General features: G+C 46.9%; 1 long non-coding RNA gene across 1 annotated transcript; it reads left to right on the top strand.

Moving 5' to 3' along the window:
- The first annotated feature begins 415 nt into the window (after nucleotides 1-415).
- LOC141408450 (uncharacterized) lies at nucleotides 416-6,171 on the top strand. The gene is made up of 2 exons (XR_012423299.1): nucleotides 416-478; nucleotides 5,980-6,171. It is a non-coding gene; the product is annotated as an uncharacterized lncRNA (long non-coding RNA).
- Nucleotides 6,172-16,852: the final 10,681 nt, after the last annotated feature.

Raw genomic sequence — 16,852 nt, 5'->3', positions numbered from 1 at the left:
AAGAGGCAGCAGGGCTGGAGAGCATTTATAAACAGGGCCGGGGGGTGGAGGGGAGCCGGGGACCTGTCAGAGGCAGCTGGGCTGGAGGTTTGTGAACAGGGCCCTGAAGTGGTGGGGAGCTGGGGATTGGTCGGGAAGGAAGGCTCATCCCTGCCTTCGCCAAGCCCACCCACTAGCAGGCAGCCTTTGTAGGAGCTGGTTCTTTCTAAGGATACCAGGCTCCTTCCTGGAAGGTAGGTGACCAGACTTCAAGTTTCCTATTAGTTGTCATTGTCATTTACTGGGTGCTTGTTGGGGGCCATAGGCTGTGCTGAGTGTTGTACATCCACCCTTGTGAAGTTGTGAAGTTCATCTTCATAACTCCCCATGGCCCCTGAGGTGGGAGCTGTCACTGATCTCTTTTTTTTTTTTTTACAGATGAGGACACTGAGGCTCAGAGAGGGCCACAGGAAGGAAGAGGCAGGAGGAGGATTCAGAGGTCCGTGCCTTCAGAGCTTGGTACCTAACTCTACCCCAGCATTCTGAGTCCAATACCCAGCACTTTTTTGTTGTTGTTAAACAGTCTTGCTGTGTCACCCAGGCTGGGCAATGGCACGGTCTTGGCTGACTGCAACCTCCATCTCCTGGGTTCAAGCGAGTCTCCTGCCTCACTCTCCCAAGTAGCTGGGATTACAGGTGTCTGCCAACACACCTGGCTAATTTTTTTATTTTTTTATTTTTATTTTATTTTTTTTTTGAGACGGAGTCTCGCTCTGTCACCCAGGCTGGAGTACAGTGGCCGGATCTCAGCTCACTGCAAGCTCTGTCTCCCAGGTTTATGCCATTCTCCTGCCTCAGCCTCCCGAGTAGCTGGGACTACAGGCGCCCGCCACCTCGCCCGGCTAGTTTTTTTGTATTTTGTAGTAGAGACGGGGTTTCACCGTGTTAGCCAGGATGGTCTCGATCTCCTGACCTCGTGATCCGCCCGTCTCGGCCTCCCAAAGTGCTGGGATTACAGGCTTGAGCCACCGCGCCCGGCCTCCTGGCTAATTTTTTGTATTTTTAGTAGAGACAGGGTTTCGCCATGTGGACCAGGCTGGTCTCAAACTCCTGACCTCAGGTGATCCACCCACCTTGGCCTCCCAAAGTACGGGAATTAGAGCATGAGCCGCCGTACCTAGCCTACCCAGCACTTTTCTGAGCACCTGTTATATGCCAGGCACTGTGGTAGGTTGTCTTCGTCCACTTAGTGTTGCTATAAGGGAATATCTGTGGCTGGGTAATTTATAAATTAAAAAAGACTTATTGGTCGGGCATGGTGACTCTAGCCTCTAATCCCAGCACTTTGGGAGGCCAAGGCAGAAGGATCACGAGGTTAGGAATTCGAGACCAGCCTGGCCAACATAGTGAAACCCTGTCTCTAAGAAAAATACAAATATCAGCCAGGTGTGGTGGCACACACCTGTAATCCCAGCTACTTGGGAGGCTGAGGTAAGAGAATGGCTTAAACCTGGGAGGCGGAGGTTGCAGTGAGCCGAGATCGCGCCATTGCACTCCAGCCTGGGTGACAAAGTGAGACTCCGTCTCCAAAAAAAAAAAGGCTTATTTGACTGATGATTCTGATGTTGGGAAAAGTTCAAGGTTGGGCATCTGGTGAAAGCCTCAGGCTGCTTTCACTCTGGGAGAGCCAGCTGTGCAGGGATCCCATGTTAAGGCAGGGAAGCAAGACAGAGGAAAGAGGAGATGCCCCGGCTCTTTTCTTTTTTAAACGCAGGGTCTCACTGTGTCGCCCAGGCTGGAGTGCAGTGGCACAATCAGCAATCCTCCCACTTCAGCCTCCAAGTAGCTAGGACTACAGACGTGCACACTATGCTCCGGGTGGATTTTTTCTGTTTTTATTTTTGGTAAAGACAGGGTCTTTTTATGTTTCCCGGTCTGGCTTTGAACTCCTGGTCTCCAGCGATCCTCCTACCTCAGCCTCCCAAAGTGCTGAAATTTCAGGCGTGAGCTACCATGCTGGCTGCCAGGCTCTTTTTAACAACTAGTTCTCATGAGGCTAACAAAGTAAGAACTCACCACCCACTCAGGGAGGATATTACTATAGAAAAGAATAATTATATTATAATCTTAAGAATTAATCTATATTATAATCTTAATAATAATAAATTTATATTAAGAATATTAACAAATCGGGTGCGGTGGCTCACACCTGTAATCCCAGCACTTTGGGAGGCCGAGGCAGGCGGATCACAAGGTCAGGAGATCGAGATCATCCTGGCTACCACGGTGAAACCCCGTCTCTACTAAAATATACAAAAAATTAGCTGGGCGTGGTGTCGGGCGCCTATGGTCCCAGCTGCTCAGAAGGCTGAGGCAGGAGAATGGCATGAACCCGGGAGGTGGAGCTTGCAGTGAGCCGAGATTGCGCCACTGCACTCCAAACCGGGTGACAGAGTGAGACTCCATCTCAAAAAAAATAAAAATTGACAAGTGATTATTAATCTATATTAATAATATTTAATAATTAATATTGTTAATATTAATATTGTATGGTTAATGTATTAGTAATAAAATAGTATATTAGTGATATTAATACATAATAGTTAATGTATTAATATAATATATTAATGATTATTGATATATTAATATATAATTTCTATAGTATATAATAATTGATATATTATTGATTCATGAATAATATAGATTATTCATGTGGCATCTGCCCCTGTGACCCTCCCATTAGGCCCTCACCTCCAACATTAAGATCAAATTTCAACATGAGGTTTGGTGATAAACATCCACACTATAGCAGTTATATTAATATGAAGACCCAGATCTGCTTCCAGGGGCTCGCACGTAAACATGTATGCCAGCCCCATAACAGAAGCCACGTTGGAGATCTGAATATATTGCCATGAGCAAGCAGAAGGTGGACAGACCAAGTCTGGGGAGTCAGCCAGGTCCTCACAAGGGCCAGGATATTGGAACAGGCTTACTGAGTGAGCAGAGGCCTCAAAGAGGAGATTTGGAGGAAAAGCAGGGAGAAGGTTAAGCTCAGGAAAGAGCACAAGTGGGAGCGGTGAGAGCGGGGGTTGGAACTGGAGAGGAAACCAGAAAGGCAGGGTGGGATGTGGGGTGAAGACCTTGAATGCAGTGGTCAATCTGGACATGATCGGATTGATTGCTACGCCATTGCCAGGTCCCTAAAACAGAATGGACATGATCATTTCTGCTCCCTTTGTACACTCAGAAAATTGGGACTATTTTCTTAATGCTATTTGCACTTTTTTGAGGGAAATCTAAACTGGGCATGGCCGCTCATGCCTGTAATCCCAGCACTTTTGGGAGGCCCAGACAGGAGGATCGCTTGAGCCCAGGAGTTCAACACCAGCCTGGGCAACAAAGCAAGACTCTGCTGCTACAAAAAATTTAAAAATTAGCTGGGCATGGTGGCGTCTGCCTGTAGTCCCAGCTACTAGGGAGGCTGAAACAGGAGGATCACTTGAGCCCAGGAGGTGGAGGCTGTAGTTCATTGCACCACTACACCCCTGCGTGAGTGACAGAACAGGCCCTGCCTCTAAAAAAAATTGAAAATAAAAAAAAAAAAGAGAAAGATCTAAATTTCAACTTTTCACCAAAAATGCTTAAATGCAGACAAAAGGATGCGTGACTTCTGGCTTCTCAAACGTAAACAAATTCATGAGTTAAAATAGTTCAGAGAGGGCCCAACTCTTAGGACACAATTGAACAGCCCTCACCCACTGTGCAGGACTCCACACACACATACAAAGACACACAGTGTAGGTAGATGGGTTTGGATCCACACAGTGCCGTAGGCCCCAATTCTCATGCAAATGAAGCCCAGGGTTAGCCTGAGCCAGCTGGCCAGCATCCCAGCCAGGTTCCCCTGTCAGCACCGCCCCGCAGCTCATCTCTGTGGTATTTAAAGGGGCCAAGACCACCTCCAGGAATGATGTTTCTCTGGCAAGAAAGAAGAGTGCTGCTTCCCCCACCCACCCCTGGCCAGATCCCAGACTGTCTCCCCTTCTCTCTTGTCCCTTTCAGAACGCAGGATGTAGATGCTGAGCTGCCCAATTAAAAAAAAGAGTAGGCCAAGTGTGGTAGCTCACGCGTATAATCCCAGCACTTTGGGAGGCCGATGCAGGCAGATTGCTTGAGCCAGGAGTTTGAGACCAGCCTGGGCAACAGTGAGACCCCCCAGAGCTACAAAAAAAATTAGCTGGGCGTGGTGGCTCCCACCTGTAATCCTAGCTACTTGAGAGGCTGAGGCACGAGAATCGCTTGAGCATGGAAGGCTGAGGTTGCAGTGAGCCGAGATCATGCCACTGCACTCCAGCCTGGGTGACAGAGCAAAAAACAATAAAAGACATGGAGAATTTAGGAACAGTGACCTACCACACGACTCTCCTGCGTCGCCCTTTCACTTCTGCTTTTGAAGAGCACCTGATCAGGGGTCAGGAGACCTGGGTTCCACTTCTCAGAAACTACATAGCCTAAGGCAAGTCTCCTAACCTTTCTGGGCCTCACTTTTCCTACCCGAGGTATGGGGATAATCCTTGCCCATCCTGCCACACAAAATGATTGTGAATGAAGCATGTAGAGTGCACAGCATAGTACGGGACCATAGCGAGCTACTGTTACTGTGCACATCAACAAACAACAGTCTCCTCATTGAGTGCTAACTATGCCCAAGCACTAGGGGAGAAGCAGTGGACAAGACACTAAAAGCAAATAAACAATCAAATAAATGCATGTGTGATAAGGACAGTGAAGGAATAAAACAAAAAGGCAAAATGTAGATGATCTGGGGGAACCTTCTCCAGATGGAATATTCACAGGCCTCTCTGAGCATAACATTTAACCTCAGGCCCAAATGGTGGGAGGGAGCCAGCCATAGGAAGAGTGAAGAAAGGGCATTCCAGGCAGAGGTCACAGCTTGTGCACAGGTCCTGCAGGAGGAAAAGAGTTGAAGGTGGTCAAGGACCAGAGAGAAGGCCAGGGTAGCAGGAGCAGACTTGAGGAAGCTAATTGACTGTTTCCACTGGGGTCCAACCTCACAGGGGAGGACAAATCCCAGAAATAGGAAAGGAGGTAGAGATAAATTTGACAGCTTTCTGACATTCCTTCAAAATGCTGTTTCCTTTTGATTCCACTCACCATGGGGAAGAATGGAAAGAGGGGTTAGAGGCCTGGGCTCAGGCAGGGAGTACCAGATTGAGCACCACAGCAAGGGGTTTAGATTTATTCCCCAGTGCCATGGGCAGTCACTGGGAGTGCCCTGATTTGATTTATAATTTACAAAGATCTCTCTAGCCTTTGTGAGGAGAATGAATAGACACCAAAGGCAAGGGTGGTGAGGGCACAAGTAGGGTGACCAGTCAAGAGGTTACAGTGTGGCCAGGAGAGAAACAATGGTAGCTTAGACTAGGGTGGTGGCTGCATAATTTATAGACAATAGAAATTTATCGCTCACATTTCTGGAGGCTGGGAGGTCCAAGATCAAGATGCCAGCAGACTCATTGTCTGATAGGGCTCATTCTCTGCTTCATAGATAGTGTCTTGTTGCTGCATCCTCACATGGCAGAAGAGCAAACAAGTTAGCTCTGGTCTCTTTTATAAGGGCACTAATCTTATTCATGGGGGCTCCACCCTCATGATTTAATCACTCTAAAGGTCCCATCTCTCGATACTATTGCAGTGGAGCTTAGGTTTCAACATATTTATTTTAGGGGAACAGAAGCATTCAGACCATAGCATAATCTTTCTTATGGCTGGGCATTGATAGCAGCCCCTCTGTAGCCCATGATATGTAGGAAAAACAAATGGGACATGTCTGTGTTATTTCATATAACTCAGCCAGGAACCACATTAGATCTGAATGTATAATGAAAGTTTAAGCCCAGTTCTTCACAGAACTCCCAGTGTGCCCTCTCAATAGTAATAGCTAGAGGTTTATACTATGCCTTTAAATTTTCCTAGCACTTTCTCACTTAGAGTCATGGACTCTCAGAATCAGAAAGGATCAAGATCACAGATTATCCAGCCTAAATATGAGCCTGCCTCCCTTCATGGAATCATCTATGACTTTGATTAAGCTGCCTCTAATCATGACTTTTTGAATATTGTTATTGTTGTATCTAAAAAGCATTAAAATTCATTTTTTTCGGTAAATATTTTTTGAGTACTTACCATATGCCAGGCATACCTCAGAGATTGAGACAGACCACAGTTCCTACATTCTTAGAGGTTAGTGAGAGAAGAACAACAGTCAACAAAAAGACAGAATATAAATAATACATAGCAAATGCCACAAAGAAGATAAGGCCTAGTTAAGGGACTGATGGTGTCAGGGGGATGACTTTAGATCAGAGGGTCGGAGAAGACCTCTCCACATAAAGATGTGAGTAAAGATCAAAATGTGGCAAAGGAGCACTCAGAAGAAGATCTGGGGTCAGAACATGCCCGGAAGAGGGATCAGCACGTGCAAAGGCCCTGGGATGGGAGTATGGCCAGCATGAGTAAGGAAAGGCAAGGCCAGGGTGGCCGAGAGATGCTAAGAGATGAGATCAGAGTATGGAAGGTGGGAGTTCATAAATGATAGGATAAACTAGTTAAATTTCTTTTGCCTGCAACTAAGAAATCAACTGAAACTAGTCACAGTAGTTGCATGCACACCTGGTCACTTTCCGTTCCTTCGAGCCCCATACGCACATACTGGCAAGAGGTGGGTTCTGTTGAATCTTTAAGTCAGGGCTGATTGTGTAACTTACTCTAACCAATAGAATACAGAAAAAGTAACATGCTGGGGCTTCGGAGGCCAGGCCTTAAGTGAAGTGGAAGCTTGTGCCTCTCCCCTCGCAGTCCTGAGACCACCATACTATCAGGAAGCCTAAGCGAGTCGTATGTAAAGGCCACATGGAGGAGAATCGAGGCACCGCAGTCAACAGCGCCTGCTCTCAACCCCACTGGATGAACACAGCCACACAAGTGCCCCTAGGTCAAACCAGCAAAAGAACTACCTAGTCCACCCACAGATTCTAGAGAAATAGTAAATTGTTGTTTTGATCCTCTAAATTTTGGAGTCATTTATTACACAGCAATAGATAACTGATACATTAGCCTAAGTAAATGGGGCAGGGGTTGTTTGAAGGAAACTGGGGTTTCTTATGGAATTTCAAGATCAGAAAAGCTAACTCTCAAAAAGGGCAGGAACCAGAATTCTGTAGCCATCAGCAGCAGGAGTTTACAGCCTTCCAGCCAGAGCACCTGTTAATGCGTCCCAGTCTAACATTCAGATCCGACTCTCCACTTCCTGGGAGGAGGATGTGATTAGGTCAGACACCCTCACCCCCAAGCAAGGACACATAGGTCACCCAGACCATTGCTGGGGGGCCCCACAGCATGCTGGGACAGTAGCTGAGGCTGCACCCACTACACTGGAATATTCCCCGCAACGGACTCTAATGGGTAAAATTAATGTAGCAAAAAAAGTTTTGATTTTTTTTTTCTGACTTGATCTTTGTTCATAAAATGCTGCTCATCACTGAACTTGCCCAAGCTCCTTACTTTGCGGTTGAGGAAACTAAGGCACAAAATGTTAAAGAAAGTTTCTGAAGCCACAGAGCAAAGTAGTGGCTGTGCCCAAAGTAGACCATGAGTCTCCTGATCCTAATCGCAAACACTTTCTTCTTGCTTAAGGTCACATGCTGATTGGCAAGGGAGCTATTTTTTAAATTAAGCAAACATTTAAATAAACTTTACTGGATGTCAGGCGTGGTTGAAAGTGTTTCGCAAATATTAATTCACTTAATCCTCATAACAACCCTATGTGGATACAATTATTATCTTCCATCTCACAGATAAGAACTGAGGCACAGAGAGGTTAAATAATTTGCCTGAGGTCACACAGCTAATAAGTACCAAAACTAGAAATCAAACCTAGGCAGTCTGGCTCTCAACTGTAAAACCATGTTGCTTCCCTAGTATAAAATTTATTATTTTCATATTATCATCATCATAATCCCATAATGGAAGTAAAGGTGAAATTATCTAAAGGTAAAAAAAGACTAGGTCTTAGGGTCTAAAGATCTAGATTCAAACCATGTGCTAGTTGTGTGGGCTTAGCCAACTCACTTAACCTCTCTCTGATTCTTTTCCTCCTCTGAAAGAAAGGAAAGTTGTTCTACTTTAAGAGATAATATGGGTTGGGCACAGTGGCTCACACCTGTAATCCCAGCACTTTGGGAGGCTGAGGCGGGCGAATCACAAGGTTAAGAGATTGAGACCATCCTGACCAACATGGTGAAACCCCGTCTCTACTAAAAATACAAAAATTAGCTGGGCATGGTGGTGTGTGCCTATAATCCCAGCTACTCAGGAGGCTGAGGCAGGAGAATCCCTTGAACCCAGGGGGTGGAGGTTGCAGTGAGCCGAGATCACATCACTGCACTCCAACCTGGCGACAAAGTGAGACTCTGTCTCCAAAATAAAAAAAAGAGAGAGAGATAACATGATGGCTTAAGGCATCAACATATATAAAATTTAATTGCCAGGCCTAGCATGGTGTCTCACGCCTGTAATCCCAGCACTTTGGGAGATGGAGGTGGGCAGATCACTTGAGATCAGGAGTTAGACACCAGCCTGAGCAACATGGCAAGACCCCATCCCTACAAAAAATGCAAAAATTAGCTGGGCCTGGTGGTGCATGCCTATAATCCCAGCTACTCAGTGAGGCAGGAGAATCTCCTGGGAGGCGAGAGGTTGCACTGAGCTGAGATTGCACCACTGCACTCCAGCCTGGGTGACAGAGCAAGACTCTGTCTCAAAAACAAAAAACAAAAAAAATTAGTTGCCAGATGAAAAACTGAGGCCCTAAAGGGTCAAAGGACTCACCCAGTGTGAAGAAGGAATTAATGAAATCAACCATAACCTAATAGTAGTAGTAACAGAAATTTTAAAATCCTCTTAAAGTTGCTGCAAAATGTGACCCCTCCCCGCTTACACTCAAGTTAAAAGGGAATATTAACAGCCTGTCTTCTCTCTGTGGACAGTGGACCTTATCTATACTCCCCAACTCCACATTCCTCAAAGTTTATTACAGGCCAGCGAGTTCCTGCACGGCTTGCAGGGTCACAAGACCGCTAAGTTTAGATTGCAAGACATGTTTCTCTCAAGATGTAAGAAATGTCGTAATGCTGCCTTTGTTTCTTGCTTTTGTAACTCGCTTCCAGCCTCACATAGTCCCCGCCTTAAGATGTTTAAAAGTAGGAAAAGCCCTTTGTTCGTGGCTCAGACTTTCTGGACATACATCCAGCTGGGCTGGTGATCACCTTAATAAACTCTCCTGAACCTTCTTTTCAGTCTCTCCAGTCTTTGATTGTCCCACAACAGGTGCAATGATGACAAAATCGGATGCAGTGCTCAGCTCTCCTGGCCTCCTGCCTGATTCGCTTTGGAGTATACCACATGGGTGGAAAAGCTGCCCCCACCGCATGCAGCCCTCACGCACAGGCACAGTGTGATGGGCAGAACCGGGACCAGACCTACTCGGAGCCCTCCTCCCACACACTGTGGCTTCTGTGAAAGGACTAAGTTTAGGACCTGAAACCAGCTGAAATGAGGACAGGAGAGCCTGCTGTGCTGCAGCTGCCCATCCAGGTGTGCTGGGAGCACAGAGGGAGTGTGGGTGTGGGGGAGGGAGGGGCGATGGCAGGGCTGTCACTACACACCCAGTGGGGAATTGACAACATTAGAGCTGGGAACCAGTTTGGAAGTCAGAGCCCAGCCCCCTGCTCTGCTGACAAGGCTGAGACTCAGAGGAGCCTCAAGAAGCCTGAGGTCACAGTGTGATGGGGCAGAACCAGGACCAGAGCTACCCAGAGCCCTCCTCCCAGACCAGTGCCCTTTCCACTGAGTGTAATAATACTAATACTTTTTTAGAATTGCTCTGTCAGCCTGGTGTGGTGGCTCATGCCTGTAATCCTAGCACTTTGGGAGGCCAAGGCGGGCAGATCACAAGGTCGGGAGTTTGAGACCAGCCTGGCCAACATAGTGAAACCCTGTCTCTTCTAAAAATACAAAAAATTAGCCAGGCATGGTGGTGGGTGCCTATAATCTCAGCTACTCAGGAGACTGAGGCAGAAGAATCGCTTGAACCCAGGAGGTGGAGGTTGCAGTGAGCTGAGATGACGTAACTACATTCTAGCCCAGACAAAAGTGCAAGACTCTGCCTCAGAAAAAAAAAAAAAAAAAAATTGCTCTGCCACCCAGGCTAGAGTGCAGGGGCACAATCATAGCTCACTGTAACCTTGAACTCCTGGGCTCAAGCAATCCTCCTGCCTTAGCTTCCTGAGTTACTGGGACTACAGGTGCCTGCCATTATGCCCAGCTAATTTTTTTATTTTTTGAAGAGATGAGATCTTACTGTGTTGCTCAGGCTGGTCTCGAACTCCGGGCCTTAAGCAATCCTTCTGTCTCTGCCTCCCAAAGTGCTGGGATTACACAGGTGTGAACCACACCATGCACGCCCATAATTTTTTAAATAATAACTAATATTGTGTTGGATACTTGCCACATGCCAAGTGCTATTCTAAGAACTTGAGATATATTCACATCTGAAACAGGTACTATTAATATGCCATTCACAGGTAAGGAAACCGTGGCACAGAGAGGTTAGCGACATGCCCCAAATCACATGGAAAGGCCTCCCTCTCTGCACACCGAGAGACCAAATATACAAACAGACAATGGTCAAACCGTATATGATAATAGAACTCTGCCCTACAACCTCCATCATGATCAGCCCTGGAAGCCAAACCACCACTTCTGCAGCAATTGGCCCAGAAGGATCAGGACTTGGTCAATGATTGCCAGTGACTGCCAGTTTCCTTATGTCCCCCAACACCCTCCCCAACAGTACAACCACCACATCCAACTCAGGACCAATCAATCACGTAGGATGTTGGGCTTCTAGTTAGCTGCCTCTAGCACCCGCATGCCAACAGCCTCCAGTGAGGGCACACCCAAGCCTTCCCTTTTTCTCACTGCAAATCTTTCTCACTCTGTCTGACTCTGAGTGTTTGCCAAATATATGTAGTATGAGATCATGCAACTACACTCCAGCCCAGACAAAAGTGCAAGACTCTGTCTCATGTTGTAGTGGTGGCCGACTCCCTTGCTATGGCTCTGAATAAAAAGCCTCTATGTGGTCTTACTTGTGTGGTCATTGTTTATTTCTTTTTCTTTTCTTTTTCTTTTTTTTTTTTTTTTTTTTTTTTGAGATGGAATCTCACTCTGACACCCAGGCTGGAGTGCAGTGGTATGATCTCAGCTCACTGTAACCTCTGCCTCCCAGGTTCAAGTAATTCTCCTGCTTCAGCCTCCCAAGTAGCTGGGATTACAGGCATGCACCACCACACCTAGCTAACTTTTTCTGTATTTTTAGCAGACGGAGTTTCACCATGTTGGCCAGGCTGGTCTCGAACTCCTGACCTCAGGCGATCCACCCACCTCGGTCTCCCAAAGTGCTGGAATTACAGGCGTAAGCCACCGTGCCCCACCTGGTCATTGTTTATTTCTACACCCTCCACTGCCTGTCAGCTTTCTGTCCAGGTACTGGCTGGCTGGGGAGGAGGAGAGGATTCATTCTCAGAGGATTCTCAGGCAGGTGGAGGGTGCCTGTGGGCTGGGGGTAAGGCCAGCTGTCATTTCTACCAGGCCAGGAGTCTGGCACCCACACACCTTGCTCTGTAGCCACAGAAGGGTTATCTGATTTTCCAGCCAGCCAGTGATTCCAGCCCTGCTGCTTCCCCAGGTCACTGTACCTTGGGTCCCTGCCCCACCTCATCTTTCATTCCCCTATGCCAGAAGGAGGGAGGACCTGCCCTTCTTGAGTGCCTAATATGTGCTGGGCCTGAGCTAGCCTCTTTACATCCTTCACCTCATTTTTAGTCCTAACCCTGTGAGGCAAGGCCATGTTTCCACCACATTTGAGATACAGAGTGTATCCAAAGTCACTTAACTTCCCCCATGCCTCTGTTTCCATGTCTATAAAATAGAGGGAGGGGCCAGGCACAAAGGCTCATGCCTGTAATCCCAGCACGTTGGGAGGCTGAGACGGGCGGATCACTTGAGGTCAGAAGTTCGAGACTAGCCTGGCCAACATGGTGAAAGTCGGTCTCTATCTACTAGTTAGCATTTCAAAGTCTCGTTTGTTATCAAAATTAACCAGACAAATCGCTCCACCAACTAAGAACAGCCATGCACCACCACCCACAGAATCGAGAAAGAGCTATCAATCAATCAATCCTGTCCGTGTCCAGGCTGAATGAGGTTTCCCATGTTGAGACTGCAGTGAATAGAGATTGAACCATTGCACTCCAGCCTGGGTGACAGAGTGAGATTCCATCTCAAAATAAAATAAAATAAAATAAAATAAAATAAAATAATAAAATAAAATAAACAAATTTGCTGGACAAGATCAGTGCCTCCAGGAAGCTTGGAGAGCCAAGTAGGCTCCTGGCCTTCACTCCTGCTTCAAGCAGGGCAGCTTCAGGTGTGTCCCTTCACACATGGAGGATGTGCTTTAGATGTAGTTAAACTAACAGGGGTAGGGGGAGCCTTGCACACATTGGCCATAGGATTTCAGTGAGGGGAGTGAGTAGAAGTCCCTGTGGACCAATCTCTGCTCTTTCATCCTTGCATACAGAGCCACAGTTTTGTTCCTTTCTCTTCTGCGAAGACTTGGAGAAGGGAGAGGTGGCACTAAATCTTGATTCATTAGAATGAATTCTGATCATCCCAGCCTCCTTGTCAGTTATGAGTTTAAGCAGGATTGGCCAATGAGGCATGGGAAGTCTACTAGTGGCTTCTGGTAAGGGTTTCCAACTCTTCAAAAGAGACACAGAACAGGAATGTTCCCTCTCTGGTCTCTTGAGGGATGCTCAGCATGATGGCTGGAGCTGTGGCAGCCATTTGGGACCATGAGGGCAATCACTTTAGGACACCTGAGTCTTCGGTGACATCACTGAACTTTAGAACTAACCAACTTATGCACCATTTATGCTTCTTTTAATGGTTTTCCCTCCCATGCAGCTAAAGTGTCTTAGCTGGCTTAGCTCAGCTTTTCTGTTCTGTGGTTAACATGGTCCTGTTCTAAGCCTTAAGAACCCATGACTAGAACAATGGGATGATGCAGCCCAGCGGGGCTTGAATTGAAACTATTCACCCAACAGCATCTGTCAGAGCAAGCTTCTGGGCACCTGCCTGGGTTCTCAACCTCCAAACAATCCCCTTCTTTTCCTTTTACTCTGTACTGGGCTTCTCAACCTATTCCCAGCCTTTCATCGGTTCTATGGCTTCCCTGCTTCCCCCTGAACCAACCTAGGCTCCACTCCTGGACTTTCATCCACTCCTTAGGCTTTCTGGTTAATCCAGGTAACAGTTCAGCCCCATTCAGCCTGCTCCCAAACTCCTGCCATGATGCCTGCCCATGGGTTTTCCTGCCTACCTCCTCCCAGAAAAGCAAATGAGACACAGAACCCACACCTGTGTTTGAAAACCCCTGATCTAAAGCACCGTCACTTTGGATTGAATCTCAAAGGGAGAGAAAGTAGAGAAATGATTTAAAACGATACAATCAATTCAGTCACCACCGCAGTGAATCAGTGGATCCTGGAACCAACCCGATCAATCCTCTAAATCTTGGGCTCTGGAATGGCATCATAGCCATGGAACTGAACACGAACCAAACCATATTCCATTTGTCTCTGCTCTCAACTCCCAAAACCTGGTGGGGTAGGATCCACAGAGACAAACACAGACCTTCATCTCTGTCCTAGAACTGAGAACACAAGCCCATCAGAGTTGAACTCTGGGAGGTAAGAGAACGTGCAGAGAATGTGAAGGTTGTCACCCCTCCTGAGGCCAGGCGGGCAACATGCATGAGGAAAGAGGCCAGGGTGTGAGGCAACAGCATCGGTGGGACCTGTGAGAAAGTGCGGACCGGTGAGACCAGCAAAAAGCCAAAAGTCCAAATTTTCAAAAATACTGCCAGCTAAACTAGTTTGCCCCACTGGCCTCCAGTTTTCCAGCTTCTAGGCTTTGGAGTCAGTTGACCCTGCAATGGAATCCCCGCTCTGCCATCTGTTGGCTGGGTGACTTTGCAAGAGCAAGATAACATGTCTACAGCCTCAGTTTCCCAGCCACTTCTTAGCTGTGTGACCACAGGCAAATGATGTCTCTAAGCCTTGGTTGCCTCATCTGTAGCGTGAGGATCATAATAATTTCTATTCTAGAGGGCAGTGCAGTGGTTGGATACATTGGCACACAAACAGCAAGTGTGATTATTAGATGGAAGCTTCCAGGAGAAAGAATGGCAAGGCTTTTTCCCCTCTGCTATGTGGGCTCATGGATTCAGCTCTGAGGCCTGCCAGAACAGCCTTCTAGACTGCTGGGTGGGAGAGGGCTGTGCTGGCAGGAACTAGAGATGCGTGGACCTTAGTGCTACATCCATCCCTGATGCCCTCATCTGCTAAATGGATCTCCACTCCTTCCCTGCTGCTGCAATCTCAGATAAGATGAAACTTACTATCACAGGAGTGAATTCCTAATGAAAAGCCCAACGGGGACAACTAGTTACATAAAGGAGGAAAGCAAGCTGGATGGAGACGATGGTAAACTAGACAGTTCTGCATGGGGGAGCCACTCCTCAGCTCTCATCATTTTTTGCCATTTGGGAATGTGGGCCTCAAAGGCTGGAATTTCTAATTTTGCAAGAGAAACCGGAAATCTGAAAGTTTATGTGCAATTTCCCGAGTTTAAAAGAAGATTCAAATTTATAAAAGACTGTGCGTGGGGGCTGTGTGGCACATATGTGGACCAAATTCAGCATCAGGCCGTCGTTTCACAGCCTCTTAGAGGATAAATTCTTTGCAAGCTTATCACATCAGTGAGAGGTCCAGTAGGACACAGAGCCCACAGGGCAAAGGTGGCAGTATCTGTACCAACCAGAGCTAATGGGATTGTGACTATTTTCTGTCCCATTTCAAATGCCATTCTTTTTCCACCTCCACAGAAGAGAAGCTTCCCATAGGGGATCGGTCTGGCTGCTTCTACCATTTTCCAGCAGCGATTAGTATCATAAAAAACATTCACAGGCTCTCTGAGTGTGTGAAAGGTTTTACTGCCCTTCTCTACTGTGTTCTTGCTAATGAGCAAGGCAGGGAAGCAAGAGAGAACTAGAGGAGCTGTGTGGTTGCTTTTGCTACTGCTGATAATAATAGTTATAATAACAAGCCTTCTGTTATAATAATAATTAATAATAATAACAACAGGCTGGATGCAGTGGCTCACGCCTGTAATCCCAGCACTTTGGGAGGCCAAGGCCGGTGGATCACTTGAGGTCAGGAGTTCGAGACCAGCCTGGCCAACATGGTGAAACCTCGTCTCTACTAAAAATACAAAAATTAGCCAGGCATGGTGGTGGGCGCCTGTAATCCCAGCTGCTCAGGAGGCTGAGGTGGGATAATCTCTTGAACCCGGGAGGCAGAGGTTGCAGTGAGCTACTGCAACCTGAGATCATGCCACTGTACTCCAGCCTGGGTGACAAGAGTGAAACTCTATCTCAAAAAAATAAATAAAAATAAAAATAGGCCGGGCACAGTGACTCAAGCCTGTAATCCCAGCACTTTGGGAGGCCGAGACGGGCAGATCACAAGGTCAGGACATCAAGACCATCCTGGCTAACACGGTGAAACTCCGTCTCTACTAAAAAATACAAAACACTAGCCAGGCGAGGTGGCGGGTGCCTGTAGTCCCAGCTACTCCGGAGGCTGAGGCAGGAGAATGGCGTAAACCCGGGAGGCAGAGCTTGCAGTGAGCTGAGATCCGACCACTGCACTCCAGCCTGGGTGACAGAGTGAGACTCTGTCTCAAAAAAATAAATAAATAAATAAATAAATAAATAAATAAATAAATATTTAAAAATGAGTACGAACCATTTTGGCCTGCAACAATTTGGGGAGGGCCTTGGGGAATTCTTTGATACCTCAGGATCTGCCAAGCTTTGCTGTATGTTGAACCAGCTTGCCAGTCACTATGGGCCATGCATCCAGCCTGCTGAACTCCCTTCCTCTAATGGCGTCTTCACTTGCTCTTCCTGGGGAAGGCCAATGCATTTTCTATAAGGTGCCCTGAGTGATCAGAGCCTTCTGGAAAAAGTTGTCTCTGGTGTTGAATATGTCTCCTTCCTCCTCCCAGGTGAGGAGGGCTCTGCCTCTGCTGTGTTTCTTTGCCTGGCTGGCTGGGATGCTTACACTATGGTGGGGGCCCAATAATGGTAGCTTTTATAGGCCTGGGGTTCTTGGCGTCAGTTTTGCCTCTTTTTGCTTTTTATCTTTTGGTGCCTTTATCGGTTTAGACTCCAGAAAACTCAACTTGAAGGGCATAAATCAGGAGTCAGCAAATGTTTTCTGTGAAAGGGTAGATAGTAGCTGCTTTTGATTCTGTGAGCCGTGCAACTTTGTAAGTTGCAACTCTGTCTTTGAAGCTCAAAGCCGTAGATCAGATGTAAACAAATGAGCAGGGCTGTGTTCTAATACAATTTCACTTACAAAACAGGTGATGATGGATGAAGCTTGTAAGCATTATGCTGAATGAAGAAGGCAGCTTCAAAAGACCACATATTGTCTGATTCCATTTATAGGAAATGTCCAGAATTGGCAAATCTCTATAGACAGAAAATAGATTCCTGGCTGCCTAGAGCTGGGGGTGGGAGGTGAGGGAAAATCTTCTAAAATTAGATGGTGGTGGTGGTGGTTGCACAACTCCGTGACTATAATAAAAAGCATTGAAT

The sequence above is a fragment of the Macaca fascicularis genome, chromosome 14 (genome assembly GCF_037993035.2).
Source record: "Macaca fascicularis isolate 582-1 chromosome 14, T2T-MFA8v1.1".
NCBI lineage: Eukaryota > Metazoa > Chordata > Mammalia > Primates > Cercopithecidae > Macaca > Macaca fascicularis.
The sequence above is the reverse complement of the archived record's forward strand: the minus strand, read 5'-3'. Positions and strand labels throughout refer to the sequence as shown.